This window comes from Eurosta solidaginis, chromosome 2, assembly GCF_040869045.1.
Source record: "Eurosta solidaginis isolate ZX-2024a chromosome 2, ASM4086904v1, whole genome shotgun sequence".
Classification (NCBI taxonomy): domain Eukaryota; kingdom Metazoa; phylum Arthropoda; class Insecta; order Diptera; family Tephritidae; genus Eurosta; species Eurosta solidaginis.
Window position 1 is genome coordinate 301,881,926 of NC_090320.1, and position 16,397 is coordinate 301,898,322.

A 16,397-nucleotide genomic window follows, 5' to 3' on the forward strand; every position below is an offset into this window, starting at 1 on the left:
TATCGCGGAATCAGCCTTCTTAATATCGCATATAAAGTCCTGTCAAGTGTATTGTGCGAAAGATTGAAACCCACCGTGAATCAACTGATTGCACCTTATCAGTGCGGCTTAAGATATGGTAAATCTACCATCGACCAGATTTTCACAATGCGCTAAATCTTGGAAAAAACCCGCGAAAAAAGAATCGACGCACATCAACTCTTCATCGATTTTAATACCGCCTTCGACAGCACGAAAAGGAGCTGCCTATATGCCGCTATGTCTGAATTTGGTTTTCCCGCAAAACTTATACGGCTGTGCAAAATGACGTTGAGCAACACCATCAGCTCAGTCAGAACTGTAAGGACCTCTCCGAGCCGTTCGAAACTAAACCAGGTTTCAGACAGGGTGACCCCATATCGTGCGATTTCTTTAATTTGATGCTGGAGAAAATTATACTAGCTGCAGAACTTAACCGCTCTGAAATAATATTCTATAAAAGCGTGCAATTACTGGCGTATGCTGATGATATTGATATCATCGGCCTAAACACCCGCGCCGTTAGTTCTGCTTACTCCAAACTGGTAAAAGAAGCGGTAAATATGGGTTTGATGGTGAACGAGGACAAAACGAAATGCCTGCTGTCATTGAGCAAAGAGTCAGCGCATATGCGCCTTGGCAACCACGCTACTGTTGGCAGCCATAATTTCGAAATAGTAAAAGACTTCGTTTATTTGGGAACCAGCATCAACACTAGGAACAACATCAGCTCCGAAACACAGCGAAGAACCACTCTTGACTGTACTGATGACTAGTACCTAGGACCTACCTAATTATTTTCTAGCTTTTCGTATTATTATTACTTCATGTAAGTATTGTTTTCAATAAAACCGTTTAACTTAAAATATTTGTTTAGTTATTTTATTTTCAAGTTTTTAGTCTTTATTTAATTGTCCATTATTTCTCATTCTATTTAGTTCATTTAGTGACTCATGATTACAAGGACGCTTTCCTGGCAATTTGTTACAATCTATGTCCTCAATACATAATCCTTCCAAAGACTTTACTCGACTCTGCGCCACGTATGCTTGTCCCTCCTCCAACTCGAAAATATTTTGATGTCACTTCTACCGGACTGTATGTAATATTTGTGCCAAATATGAGCCAAATCGGACCACAAATACGATTTCTGTCAATATCTCGATCCTTACGCCACCTAGCGGCGATTTTTATCTTATTATTGCATTGTCATCGGGTTCTGAACTATATTCCAAGTTTCAAGGTTGTAGCTTATCGGGAAGTTACTTAAATTTCAATTACAAAATTCGTCCACAACGGCCGTGCATGCGGCCGTGCGGCCTGCCTGTCAAGTCAAGCTAAATAAAACCGTTTAAAAAGCGATTTTCGTAAGTGTCCCGTATAAACAATTCAATTGCAGTGCTATACATATTCTAAAACAAACATAAAAAAATGTTTGAGGTTTTGGTAAAATTTTTTCCTACAGCTTCCTTAAACCTTATCTAGTTTTTTTAAGTATTACCTATTTGTTTATGTAAAATTTCGCCGGACTCAGAATAACTGGATTAGGGATGTCCCGACACGCAAACGTATATTTCAAAGGTAAGTTTGTTATTGTTTTTGGACATTTCCCGGCAGTCGAAAGCCAAACTACTCACGGAACATTCATTGTCTAGAGTTTTAAAGACATATCGATATTCACTTTTTATATTTTATGATTGAATTGGCAAGAAAATGAATTTTAACTAGTTTAGCTAAATTGAATTTAAAATATTGTAACAATTTATTATTCTAGACATCCCATATGAGCTATAAATTGATATACCTAATGAATGTAACGCATCTGGATATTCTCTACTAAACGAAGCAGTTTTTCATTGGGTCGGCGGAAAAAATCTTTAAACAACAACTTTACAGTAGTTCAGCCTTAGTTTCCAAGGACTTCCATTAGAATGACCATTTAATGACCATTTCAGAAGTCGTCGAGCCGACTAACCAACAACAGTAATAATCTTCGGTAACGACATTAACCACAGGTAGCGAAAACGGCTCTTATAGAGAGATTTCAAAGAGACGGTATGTTATAAAAGTGTAATATTAGCAATAAGCATTATATATAAAGTGTACATTTTTTGTTGGTTCTTTAAGAACAAAATCAAATATTTCTTATGCTCATATGCATGTTTTCAACTACATGTATATAATGGTATATGAGAAAAAGCAGATTTTTTTCCAATTTATCCGAGCTTTGTTGGTGTATATTCTTGGTTTTTATTGTTGTTACCATGCCATTGTTGAATAGTTTTGGTTTTTGTTTTTTTAAGCTTGCACAATAGTATTTAAAAAAAAAACCTTGAGCTCGCACAACATAATTAAGAATGTGCGTATAAAAAGTACGTAATCACAAACGCATGCATGTGTGTATAAAATAAAAATAAATAAATGTAACGCGCGATAACCTCCGAGGAGATTTTAGGCCGAGCTTCTCTTCCAATTTGCGCCGTGCTCCTTTTTAATTTTTTCTACAAATTGTCCGGACGGGACCTACTTGTTTTATGCCGACTCCGAACGGCATCTGCGAGGCAGATGAATTTTCACTGAGAGCAGAAATACACTCGGAGGGCTTGCCAAGAGGGGCGACCCCGCTTAGAAAAATTGTCTTCTAATTGAAAAACCTTATTTCTAAAATTTTGATGTTGCTTTGGCCGGGGTGTGAACCCAGAGCATTCGGTGTGGTAGGCGGAGCACGCTACCATCACACCACGGAGGCCGCGTATGTGTGTATATAAGAGCATATTTACAGTGGGCGCAAAAAGTCTGCGACAGTCGTTATTATATATAAAATTCACCAAACTACAGATTTTTAAATTATATTCGAAACTCTGAGCAAGCAGTTTTTGTATACTCGACTTGATCTACAACTGGAGAGTATACTCGATTTTTTTTACAGAGTGTTGTTATAAAAAATACTCATTACGCAGTCATTTTTCGTTAATTTGTTGTCTATGAACAAACTTATGTACTTGCCCATATATTTAAGTTACTGTTATCTATTAAACAGTCGCCTTTGTGTATGAAATTGTTAGGCAGAAAGTTGTCACTCCTTTGCTCAATTCTACGTAATGAAAATAGCCACTGTTAACTTTAATTTTCAGTTTATTGAACTGGCCAAGAATTGAATTTAAGCGTTTTAAAATTTGCAGTGAAATAAACACAAAAAACGCTAGGCTCTGTGTTAAAATTTCAAAATTTTAACAGGTGGAATATTATATTATCACGGCCAAATTTCCTTTTCAATTTGGCTGTGAGCAGCCCAATTATACACTGTCTCATGAAACTTTACAAATATGTAAAATGGACACATAATTATACAAAAACTTCTATTGAGGTCTTATTTCAATACATATGTAGGTACATTGATATGTACATAATCAGATTATTAAATATGTTGTAAATAATTAGACTGTTTTATGCAGAAATACACCCAAAACACAATTCAATTGGGGTGAATGATATTTCCTGAACTGATTATAAAACGGCATTCTTAAAAATCTGCGGAAATTAATACTTTCAATTACAAACTTTTTTCACTCTCTTTTGATTCAAGAAATTATTTTGAGGCGCATGCATTTTACAGGTAAAAAATTCTTAAAAAGTTTGCAAAATAAAGCGAATGAGTTCTTATATGCTATAAAGCTCGAATTTTAGATTTCGTGATTCCTATCATGCTTTGAGATTGAATATTATGCACAGTTTTCTGCAATTCAACCAACTGGATGCGTAGCGTAAAAAATGTGCATACCCATCAAAAAATGTTAGCCGTGTTTAGGGCTTATTTCATATGGCCAAAAGGTTTATGGCATCAGGCCTTAATTCTATAAGGAGTATTAGTTGTATGGCATCTTCTTTAGGTAAAAGTCTAGTTGAGGGATCGACTGCTAATACGCTACCAAAATTGTATCCCTGTCCGGAGATATTTGCAGTTGCAGTTGGCGATTTTCATGGGGTTGTTGTAATGTTGTAGTACCCACAAAATAAATTGTGAACATAAGTGTTTTGCGAGGATATAGTTTTGGTTTCCAAACCGGTGTTGGACCCACCCAGGGTAATTTTTTATAAGCGCGGCCGAAGGCCGCCTACGCAGAAAGGTGTTCTGCGCAAAAATATTATGGATACCACCCACGGTTTCGGAGGGACCCGTGGGCCAGTTTTCGGTTTTTCTCTAATATCTTTTGAACGAGTTAAAATTTTTATTTTCCGCCTTCAGATTATTGTTGTCGAGGTCAATACGCGTATTTTGACACCTTTCTCGATATTTTTGGACGCGTATTAGCAGTCGACCGCTCAATTAGAATATTACCCTTACTTTATAATTTTCCTTATTTTTATGTACTGCTCAGACAGAGAAAAATATAGGATTTACATCTTAAATAGACTTTTTGTAACGATGATAAGTAGATTTACTTATTGAACCAAATTTTATCGGTGATCTCATTTTTCAAATATAAAAAATATCCAGTTTCCTTAGAAATATTACGAAAATGTATCGACTAGAGTAAGGTTTTATTTATTATATATCCCGTTCAAGTTTGGGCAACGTTTAATTTTTATTATTATTTACCTTATGTAGCGTATAAGTGGAAGGTGTGGAAATATAATTTAAAAAGACATTTAAGCCCGTTTTTACTTTTTATGAAGAAGGGGGTTGCGCTATACGGCCAAATCATGCTTTTCTGGATATTAGATTGAACCAATTTCAAATGGATAGGGTTACGGTATTACAAAAACTGTGCGAAAGATGTGCCTTCTTCATATTTAAATGAAATTATTTTGTTTCTTTGCATGGCACGTTTTTAATGCGTTTGAAACTCAGATCTATAAAAAAAGTTAGAGTCTTATAGTTGCATTGTTATGGATGAACTTACTTACTCATTCATTTGGCGCTTAACCATTTAAACTGTTATGGCCGTCCAAAAATGGCGCGTCAGTCGCTTATGCTCTGGGTTAACTGGCGCCAAATGGTCACACCAAGGGAATTTAAATCGTTTTCCACCTGGTCCTTCCAGCGGAGTGGGGGACGCCCTCTTCCCCCGCCTCCATAAGCGTGTTCCGATAAAAATGCCTTTCGTAGCCGGAGCATCGTCTTTCATTCGCATAACATGGCTTAGCCGCTGCGTTCTAATTCAATAGACTATGTTGATGTCTGCTTGAAGCTCATCATTAAATCTTCTTCGGTACTCGCCGTCGCCAACGCGTAGAAGTCCGTAAATATTTCGAATAACTTTTCTCTCTCGAACATTCAGAACGACTCATCGGCGACTCATGCTAGACTAACTATATTTTTTGCAGTGTAAAATACGCATTTGCACACGTGCACAACTTTTTGCTAAGTTTCTATCCATGTGTTGCTTGATAATTGTAGGTACTGTGTGTGTGTGTGTTTTTATTTTTCTATTGCTTGCTTCTTTGCACAAATAGAAACGCATTTCATAGTTGATTTAGAAGCAAAAACCCACCAGCGCAATGATGGAACAACAATGGTGTAAAAATGGTGTAACTCAATGGCGCAATGCAAATACATACGCACTAAGTACGCATATATATATACGTACATACATATACACATGAGTATGGAAATTTTATATGTGAAAACTGCACACATGGTGAAATTTATGTATATATTTTTATTAGGTATTTAACTGCAATACATTTGTTTAAAACTTAACTTATCATCAAGCTCTATTTTTAAACGGTTTTATTTAGCTTGACTTGACAGGCTGGTTGGTTGGATGGCTGGCTGGCACGAATTTTGTATTTGAAATTTAAGTAACTTCCCGATAAGCTACAAGGTTGAAACTTGGAATATAGTTCAGAACCCGATGACAATGCAATAATAAGAAAAAAATTGCCGCTAGGTGGCTTTGGCTCATATTTGGAACACATAATACATACATGAATAGAAAGCGACCTATGAAAAAAACGCCGCTAGGTGGCACAAGGATCGAGATATTCACAGAAATCGTATTTGTGGTCCGATTTGGCTCATATTTGGAACAAATATTACGTACAGTCCGGTAGAAGTGACATCAAAATATTTTGGAGTTGGAGGAGGGACAAGCATACGTGGCGCAGAGTCGAGTTAAGTCTTTGGAAGGATTATGTATTGAGGACTTATATTGTCAGAAATTGTCAGGAAAGAGTGCTTGTAATAATGAGTCACTAAATGAACTAAATAGAATGAGAAATAATGGACAATTAAATAAAGACTAAAAACTTGAAAATAAAATAATTTAAAAAATTTTTTAAGTTAAACGGTTTTATTGAAAACAATACTTACATGAAGTAATAATAATACGAAAAGCTAGAAAATAATTAGGTAGATCCTAGGTACTAGTCATCGCTCTCCTCATCAATCTAGAGCATTGATCAGACCATTAAATAAAAGCGTTGGACGCGTCAAATTTCTATTGACAGTCATATATAAGACCAACTGAACTTTAATCAGGTTATGCTATTTAATTGTCTGATTTAATTGTCTGATCAACGCCCTAGATTGATAAGTAGTGCGATGACTAGTACCTAGGACCTACCTAATTATTTTCTAGCTTTTCGTATTATTATTACTTCATGTAACTATTGTTTTCAATAAAACCGTATAACTTAAACATTTTTTTTAGTTATTTTTTTTAAAACAACTCATAAAGGCAACTCCGAAGGCCTCTTATTCGCCGAAGGTTCTATGCTTTATTGGAAACTATGGAAACAACTCAAATCTTAACATTTTACATGAATACGACACTCTTCTGAATTGCCCAATAGTTTCAATAAGAAAATATGATGAAAATCGACACTGATGATGGCACAACGCCGAAACCGGTTTGTCTCAAAACCAAAATTGACAAGGGATGACGGAAAATCGTTCAAATATACATCATATGATTACAACTTGAAGTCGAGAGCTCCAGCAAATGTTTGATATCAACTGAGGGTTAACGATTTTACATGGTGTCATTATGCGATTTTGCACTTGTACCGGCGATACAATAATAGATATACAATATATATGTATTTGTGTATGTGTGCATGAATACGTATGAAACTACATACATACATAAGTTTTATTGAACATTTTTGCTAGTTCGATTGTAATTAATTGGTCTAGTCTGCCAAACAATTAACAAAGGTATGCACAAATATTTTTATGTAAAAGCAAGCATTCGTAACATATTATATGTATGTATATACCTAAATACAAACACATATTTTATTAGCATATGTTCATATGTACATCTGTATATAAATACGCAAGCCATACGCATACTTATGATCTTAAATTAACTTCAATCAAAAAAATTTGGCTTTTTTCATTCCCTCACATAAGTACATGTTCATGCATGCATGTATATGTATGTTTGCATGTATACTTGTTCGACTGTTATCAAATTACAAATTTATTTAAAAAGCGTTTTAGTTTGTAAAAAATACGAATCAACTGAGTGCCGAATCTCAACTATTTTAGTTCTTATATATTTCTTAGAATGAGTTTAATCATTTATAATATACATAAATGTAAGTTTAACAATAAAAACATACACATATACAGATTGTATGTATGTTTCACTACAATGCAGCTGCAACAATAACAAATTCAATTTGAATGCAATAAACTGCATTAAGGTGCTCTATTTACTGATTTTGGGGACACAACAAAGTCAGAAAAATATCATATGCACTATTGTGCAAAATAAATGCAACAAGCTCAATACCCTAATTCAATTAGCTATGATCGTAATTTGTTCACATGGAGAGCTTTGAAAAATATGATATAATAATCATTGATAAGTAATTAGTTTCTGCAGGGTCCTATGGTTGATACGGAACAAATTTGGTTTGATTTGACGGATAATAGCTGTGTTTTTTATTACATGTGTATACATATGCACTTAAACTTTATATGGACTGCCAAGTGCATAACTTTATCTACGCTTATGAAATTGTTGCGCAGAAAATTAGTACTGCTAAATTTCAGTATGCATTATACTCAGTTGCAACTGAAACGTGTCCCATCATTTTATCTCTACACTATACTACACTTGTATGACCAACGAAGGTACGTGTCTCCGCTGTTAAGCACAACCCGTTTTCTAGCGAGTTATTTAACCACTGCCGCGAGTCTTTAATAATTGCCGCTAGATCAGTCTCCTAAACATTATCTAAGTGGTGATAAGCGTTTTTTTCACCCGCAAATGTAGATGTATATACATGTAAAAAAAACACGGATATAATCTGATTAAAAAAAAACTCAAAGGTTTACTACAACTTTGTACCAAAAGTTTTTAAGGTCGCAAAAAAATTATAAGTCATGGTTGGTTGGCTCCCTGTATTCATTTTTAATGCTCCTTTCACTGTAAATAACTTATAAGCAAGTTTTGTGTTTTATGTTCGTTAAATTACAAAAAAAAAATATTTTATTATGTGACCAAATATATGAAAACTGCATTCTAGAACCTTTTCGAAAGCCTGCATGAAAGTTTCCAAAGTTTTACTTAAGAGGTTTTGAGTGTGCAGTCCTATTTGTAGCTCGATTTACTTAAGTCTGAAGCGTATGTATGTACAAGTTTTTAGTCTTGACAATCTGCAATGATTTTTCCTAATTTTTTTCGGTAGGGTAACTCAGTTTTTTTTTAAATACTTTAATGGGAAACAATTTGCAGACACTTTTACTTTTTTAGTCTAACACAGGGGTCTGCATTTTATAGCACAAATGCGCTTTAATTAAGGTTTGGGAATGGCAAATCCCTTAAAATTTTTGAAGACCCATGCTCTAAATGAATTGGCATACAAAAAACTGCAGAACCAATCAATTTAAATTTATTTTTAATTTAACTTGGAAGTTTTCATGAAGTAATTTAAAAAAACTTTTGAGTTTGACACCTTTCTTTTCTTCACAACCTTCGTTATACAACGACAATCAAGCAAAAAAATACAATTGTTAACAATTTTAAATAATAGTTGCTACTATTTATTTACGCGCAGCTGTAAATATACATACATATTTATGTATAAGTGCATAAAAAAAAACAAAACAAAAAACGCTAGAATTCGGAAGAAACTTATTACATGCAAGGCAGAGTTACGTTTATATTAGACCGTATCTAAAGAAATAAATTCCTCGGTGCCCAATATAAGTATTTATGCAATACTCTTTCGTAACAATACAACTTCTTGTCGAGTGGTCGATTTGCCCTCGCTAAGTGTACGAAATTATTAATTGCCGAAGAAAATTAAATATCTTCAATGGTTTTTTGTTTTTTTTTTTTTTGTTCAAAATTCTGATACTTAATGTTTGTGGAAATCATGTTCGTGGTAAGTAGGTAAGTAGTAGTGAACGGCGGAGGCATTGTTAAATAAAGCGCTGCTAAAAATTCAATGTAACTAGGCTCTGTTGATGCGCGCCTGTAAATATACCACACAATTGGATCAAAAAACATGCTTTGTGGGTTGCATTCCAAAAGCAATAGATAATTAGCATTGCATTCTCCAAAAAATTATATACGGCTTTGCATTTGCTACGTCATGGCAAATACTTACTTACTTAATTGGCGCTTAACCGTCTAAACCGTAAAAACCGTAGTTTATTTTTGCTGATGCGTTTTAAACATGTGATATAAGTTATATATACGACCGATCTCTACGATTTTTTTAGACAACATTTTTTCTAATATATGTAAGCATTGCTTGAAATTTGAAGCTTCTATCTGTTAAAATGGGGCAGATATTACGAAAAGTACCAAAAAATACCCTTAAAAATCACACTACTCTATCGCTAGAAGGACAAGAAAGATTAATTCTTGCTGTTTCGAAATTACCTTGCATAACTAATGCGTCCTACTGGAGACTTAGTAACAAAAAAATTTTTCGATATAATATTCCTATTTCTATTTTGTATTAACTGAAATACATAAGAGTAGATACAAAGTGACGCTTAAACAATTTCAGCTTTCCTACCTAATAAACTAAATATGTATCAGATTTTTGTAAAATTTTTGCCTGCTAACAGAAAGGATGGTAGAATTTGTGTTTCTCTCTAAAAACCAATATCGAAAACTTTGTCGCTAATGTCCGTTTGAGGTTTAGGAATCGAAATCTTTGTCAGTATCTGCCCTGGTTTGTGTGTATGTTTTTTTATGCGTGTGCATCTAATTAAATGCGGAATACCCCCAAAAAATGTGCTTCACTGCATGTAATATTCATTCACCAACATACATATGTACATTAGACTGGGTTGGTCCTCATACAAAAAAAAAAACGTTGCTAATTTCCGCCTCTAAATTTAAAGATTATGTTGAGAGGGTTTCGGAAAAATGTTTTTTAATTTTTTTTTATCCTTCGAAATACAGCCGAAAATGTTTTTTCGTTGTAACTTGATTATTTGACGTCCGATTTTTAAAATTGATATGCCATTATTTTGGCCTTGAGAAAATCTTCCCATTTCCGTTTAATATCCTTTTTAGCTATGAAGTCGTTTTCACATGATTAGTTCGGCTAACAAAATTTTACCCCCCCCCCCCCCCTCCCCCCTAATGTATGTTTTTTTCCTTACCAAACGAAAGTACTTAGAAATTCAAGAAAATGTTGCTTTGAAACCGTATTACTAAAATAATAAACAAAGATGTTATAGCACTTTCAATATTTATTGCAACTGTTATTTTACCTGATTCTTATTATACTTAGACCTGAAACTCATGATATTTTTGGAGGAAAAGTTGCAGGGTTTGCATTGAAAAGTTTATAAAGATATGCCAAATATCATAAATAGGGGAAGTCAAAGTAAATAAGTGAGTCAAACCTCTTGTTTTGTATTTATAATAATAACGCTATGCGACAAAATCAACTTTTTTTCTGGGTATTGGACAAAACCCACTTTTTTGTAGAGATTGAGGCTTAAGTAAGCAAAGTACCATCTCCATTTTTCGAACTTAGCCTCCAAAAAATAGATATCGGCTTACGAAGTTCGAAGTTCTACATTTCGAAATTTCATTTTTTTGTTAACGCGTTCAGCAAATTGAACAAGTAAAGGTGAAAAGTCAGAATTCAGAGTCAGAGTTCAGAGTCTGACTTTTCACCTCGTATAACAGCTGTTATACTAAATTTCTCAAAAAAAGAATTCAGCCATTCAAATAGGGGAAAAGAGCGGACCACGCCCACATTTTTACTCCTTCAATTTGCTGAACGCGTTAACAAAAAAATAAAATTTCGAAATGTAGAATTTCGAACTTCGTAAGCCGATATCTATTTTTTGGAGGCTAAGTTCGACAAAACGGAGATAGTACTTTGTTTACTTAAGCCTCAATTTCTACAAAAAAGTGGATTTTGTCCAATACCCAGAAAAAAAGTTGATTTTGTCGCATAGCGTTATTATTATAAATACAAAAAAACAGGTTTGACTCACTTATTTACTTTGACTTCCCCTATTCATGATATTTGGCATATCTTTATTAACTTTTCAATGCAAACCCTGCAACTTTTCCTCCAAAAATATCATGAGTTTCAGGTCTAAGTATGATAAGAATCAGGTAAAATAACAGTTGCAATAAATATTGAAAGTGCTATAACTTCTTTGTTTATTATTTTAGTAATATGGTTTCAAAGCAACATTTTCTTGAATTTTTAAGTACTTTCGTTTGGTAAGGAAAAAAACATACATTAGGGGGGGGGGGGGGGGGGTAAAATTTTGTTAGCCGACCTAATCATGTGAAAACGACTTCATAGCTTAAAAGGACATTAAACGGAAATGTCAAGCTTCTCAAGGCCAAAATAATAACATCAATTTTAAAAATCGGACGTCAAATAACCAAGTTACAACGAAAAAATATTTTCGGCTGTATTTCGAAGGATCAAAAAAAATTAAAACAAAATTTTCCGAAACCCTCGCAACATAATCTTCAAATTTAGGGGCGGACATTGGCAACTTTTTTTTTTCGACCCAGTCTAATGCACATGCATACCTATTTCTAAATTTAAGTATATACATACATACAAAGATAAGTTTGTGCATAGAGTATTTTTAGAAGCAATCAAATAAACGCAACAACTCACATAGCCCCAAAAAAATAAAAGTAGGTCACCAGCGCACGCTCGCGTCATATTTAGAGGCGTGCAACCTAAAAACGTTAAAACAACAACGAACGCAATAAAACACAATGCAGAGTTGGTGAGCACAAGATTTGTCAGTTTGTACGCATTCAGATAGGACCACCAACAATCCAGTCAAGCGTCGACTATTTATATTTAAATTGATGGTACTACAAGTATGATTACATGCTTAGACGCTTTGAGAATGGGGTTGTGCTTCACCAAATAAATAGAGGCGCAATATAGTATTTACTTACTACACATATACATACATATGTATTTGCATATTTGCTTATATATGCAGGTCTATGTGCTTACAAGAATATATATATATACATATGTATGTAGCGCGGATGTGCAATCGCTCAAAAAGCTTACTACGGACAATAGATTAACTGATAAATAATGCAATATAAAAATGGGAGCAACAACATATTTAAGATCATTCGATCAAAGAAGAAATTCCAATGCATATAATAATAGAATAAGGTGCGACACATCTCTCGAAGAAATGTAGGCCCTCCTGCTCCGATTTGCAATGCATGTATTGTTTCTATGCCGATCACAAACCGAATCTGATGATACGGCTCAATTAATTATCGTGGCCTCTTCTTTGCAAAAATACCAAAATCCTATGAAGCTATGAGGGCAAAAGTGGTTTAATCCATGTTTATAATTCGCTCAATGAAATAATTAAGTAGCATCCATAAATTTTTGGCGCTAAAACGATAATTTTTGCATTGGGGACAGTCTAGGGTTACATTGCATTTGTGCGAATATCTTCATATAATAAAACTACTGATAATTGAATTGGAGACATTTGAGGAATAAATTTAATAAAAATCTTTAGTTAATAAACATATTGCAATAAAGCCAAAATATGTTTTCGAATTTTTACCAATCAAAAATAACGAAGTTTTTGCTGTTTAACACGTTCGCCACTCTGCGTCACATATATTTGACGTGGGATGTTTCAAAAAAACTCATGTCACATATATGTATGTGTCGTAAAATTAATAAAATGTATTAAGCTGTTATTTCATGAAGGTTTGTAGGAAGTAGTTTTCTTGTATGTTTTAATATCTGACAAGGTGTCAGATAGTATATATGAAAACTGCGGTTTGTGTATGCGCTAAGCCGCTATTTTAAAATTTCGTTTTTTAAGAGGTATTCCCTAAGTTTTGCAATGTGCTAATTAATGTGCAAATAAGTTTGAAATGTGCTTTTATCAGTTCATTCGTGTCACAATAGCCTTACAAGAAGGTTCTTATGAATAAAAGTGTGCATATTGGTATTAAAAAATTTAAGGTAAGTTTTTTTACAATGTTTCAACTATTTATATACTAACATAGAAAACATATATGTATTTATATATACAAATGTGTATATTTTTCGTTGATTGTTTGGAATGGAGGGTCGTAGAAGAAAACAAGTATCTGAGGAGGAAATTCTTAAGGGTATTTTAAATTCCAGCGAAAGCGACCTGGACTTTGAAGATTCTGGAAGCAGCATCGCCCCAGAAAGTGAGGATGAAGAGTCTGGGGAAGAAAATTGCTCAGGAGATGGGAAGATAACGATCTTTGTGAAAACGTGACAAATGAAAATGAGTGGATGGATTTAGAGCCCGAAACCCAAAACATTGAATTTACAGGTGAAGAGAAAATATCGATAAATTTACCACCTAGATTATGCCCATATCCATGCTTTAGAGACTGACATATCCAATAAAGTTTACATATGTTTATGTTTTATTGATAGAAATCAAACTATTTAATGACTCCCATATATGACACAAGTACTTTACAAAACTCATGAGTCATGACACTTATATGTGAGATATTTATTTTGTTCGTGAGTTTTTTTTGAAAGCGCATAAAATCAGTGAGTGGCGAACGTGTTAAAAAAAAGTTTAATTTAAGTCTGAACGTTACATTATGATAAAAATAAAACTTCATCCAAAATAAAATATGTAAATCTTCAGAGTTCCCACTTTTAGACCATCAAAAGGGAGATGTTCTCTTTAAGGAATAAGCTTTTTCTAGCTTTAACTTGGAGATATGAGTTTTTTAATTTTTAAAAAATGTGAATTTTAAAGGGGGGATGACATAAGGTAAACGGACATAACTTCAGTTGACCTTATGACCAATTGAAATGGTCAAGAATTCAATTGAAATTATGACCATACGAAATGGTTACAAAGTCAAATTTCATATAGTTACAATAAGATGAGATTTTGACCAGCCTGCTCTTTCGAAATGGTCATTGTTTTCGCACCTCTACATAATACAATATTAACAACTGTTGAATTACAGTTATGTGCTGTTGTTTTCTCTATATTTTTTAATTTGAATTTTTTTATTTAAAATTTTCGGATACAACGTTTTCCCCTTTATTTTGGCATTCTAGTGAAAGATCGGATAAAGAACTGGCTCAATTTGGTCATATTTTGAGATTTTGGTCATCATAGGTTGAACTTGCTGGTCATCATAGGAGGACCTAACACATATACTGAATTTATTCATAGTGTTATCGGTAATACTCCCCAAAACCTCAGGGGAGTTTCTTTACAAGAAAAAGAAGAAGAATAATTTTATCAAACAATCTCATACATATATACAGTGGTGAATAAATAATTCGAAAAAACACTTGCTCAAAATAAACAGTATAATTAGAACACCGTTTGACCAACAAAGGTTATGTGCAGCTTATGATGCCGGACGCATAGAATGGTGTCTTTCAAGGCTAAGGAATCCTTCTAACATTTATCAATATATCATCTGAAGTTCTCTGCAAAATTATTTTGAAAAACTATTGTTATCGGGTTAATTGGTTTTACTTGCAAATCAGTTCAAAACACGAGATAAGAAAACTAGAGAGAAAAAACTTTTAACTGAAGTGAATTCTCACATATGGCATGATTTCTGGAATATTTTTCGGATCGGTTTCTAATCCATGACATAAAACCATCAATTGCTTTATAATTTCGATGGTACATGCATATGTCAAAAGGTCAACCAGATAAAATTTTTGTCATAAACAAGTAAGTATTTAAGATTTCTAAATTTGTGGCATTAAATTTTTCTACTTAATGAGTTTTGTAAACGCCCTCTAATAAAATTATTTTAAAATTAACTCACCTTTTTTACTCCACTGCCAAAGCGCTGACCTTATTCCAAATTCCAAATGCGTTTTAGAGCGTTTTTCTTTGTTTTCTTGTAATTGCACTCGCAAGAATATTTGCTTTGCGCAGTTTTTTTTTTTTTTTTTGTTCAATATACAACTTTTTCAAGTTTTAATTTCTGCTGCAGTCACTAAGTAACTCTTCAATTTGGTTTTTTTGTTTTTTTTTTTTTTTTTTTTTGTTTAATTCATCAAATTTGTATTTGCTTTATGTTGCGCTTTTTGTTTTATCAAAAAACCGAAACGAAATTTTTATGCAAACTTACACACACAAACACACAAATTACACAGAGTTCGCGGAAAAGAAGCTTTTTTTCGCTGCTTTTGTTATTTCTGTGGACCAACGTCGAGCTATAATTTGCTATTGTAGTTGTTGTTTGTTCCTTTAATTGCTTAATGATGTTGCTGTTATTGTGGTTGTTGTTGTGTATTAGTATTGCTGCAAGTCCAAACCAATAATTTTGAATAGGTTCCCAATTTATTTACGTTTTTTTCTCAAATTTTTTTTGCTGTTTTGTTGACTTTCTGTCGAGCTACTCCTCCTCTTCGCGCGTTGCCTGTTTTTTACGTGTTGTTACTTTTTAGCCGCTTTTAGGGATACTTGTGATTGTTACAATGCGGAAACTAAATTTTCAAATCCGTTTTTTCCAGAAGGGGATTGAAATTTACATTCTATTTGCGCATAAAAAAAATCACAACTGTTTAGATGGACATTGAGTTTTTTTTTATTTACATTAAGTTGTTGGTTTTGGTTTTTATTTTTTTTTTTTTCTTAAATTTATTTTACAGCTACATATAATTTTTGCTTAATTCACATTTTTTTTTTTTGTAAATTCACTTAACTATAAAAAGCCAAAATTTTGTGTTTTTTTGTAACTAAATATGTATGTATATATTTTTTTGTTATTATTATAGTTAATAAGTAATGGTATGAATTAATTACTGGTATTTATGAAGTTTTCATTTTTTATTTGGTATTATGAAATATGTTTTTAAGCTATGCAGATACATTTGAATATGCGTAAAATTTATATTTGCTTAAGTAAAATTTTAGCATAAGAAATATGTACGTTTTTGCTTACGTC

The 16,397-nt window shown here is 33.2% G+C and overlaps 1 protein-coding gene across 1 annotated transcript in view; it reads right to left on the reverse strand.

Moving 5' to 3' along the window:
• chinmo (Chronologically inappropriate morphogenesis) overlaps positions 1-16,397 on the reverse strand; it is a 185,731-nt gene that overhangs the window by 151,647 nt on the left and 17,687 nt on the right. The window contains exon 2 of the mRNA XM_067768781.1: positions 15,270-16,188. The gene's annotated coding sequence lies outside the window, so the exon portion shown is untranslated. The remainder of the gene's footprint in view (positions 1-15,269; positions 16,189-16,397) is intronic.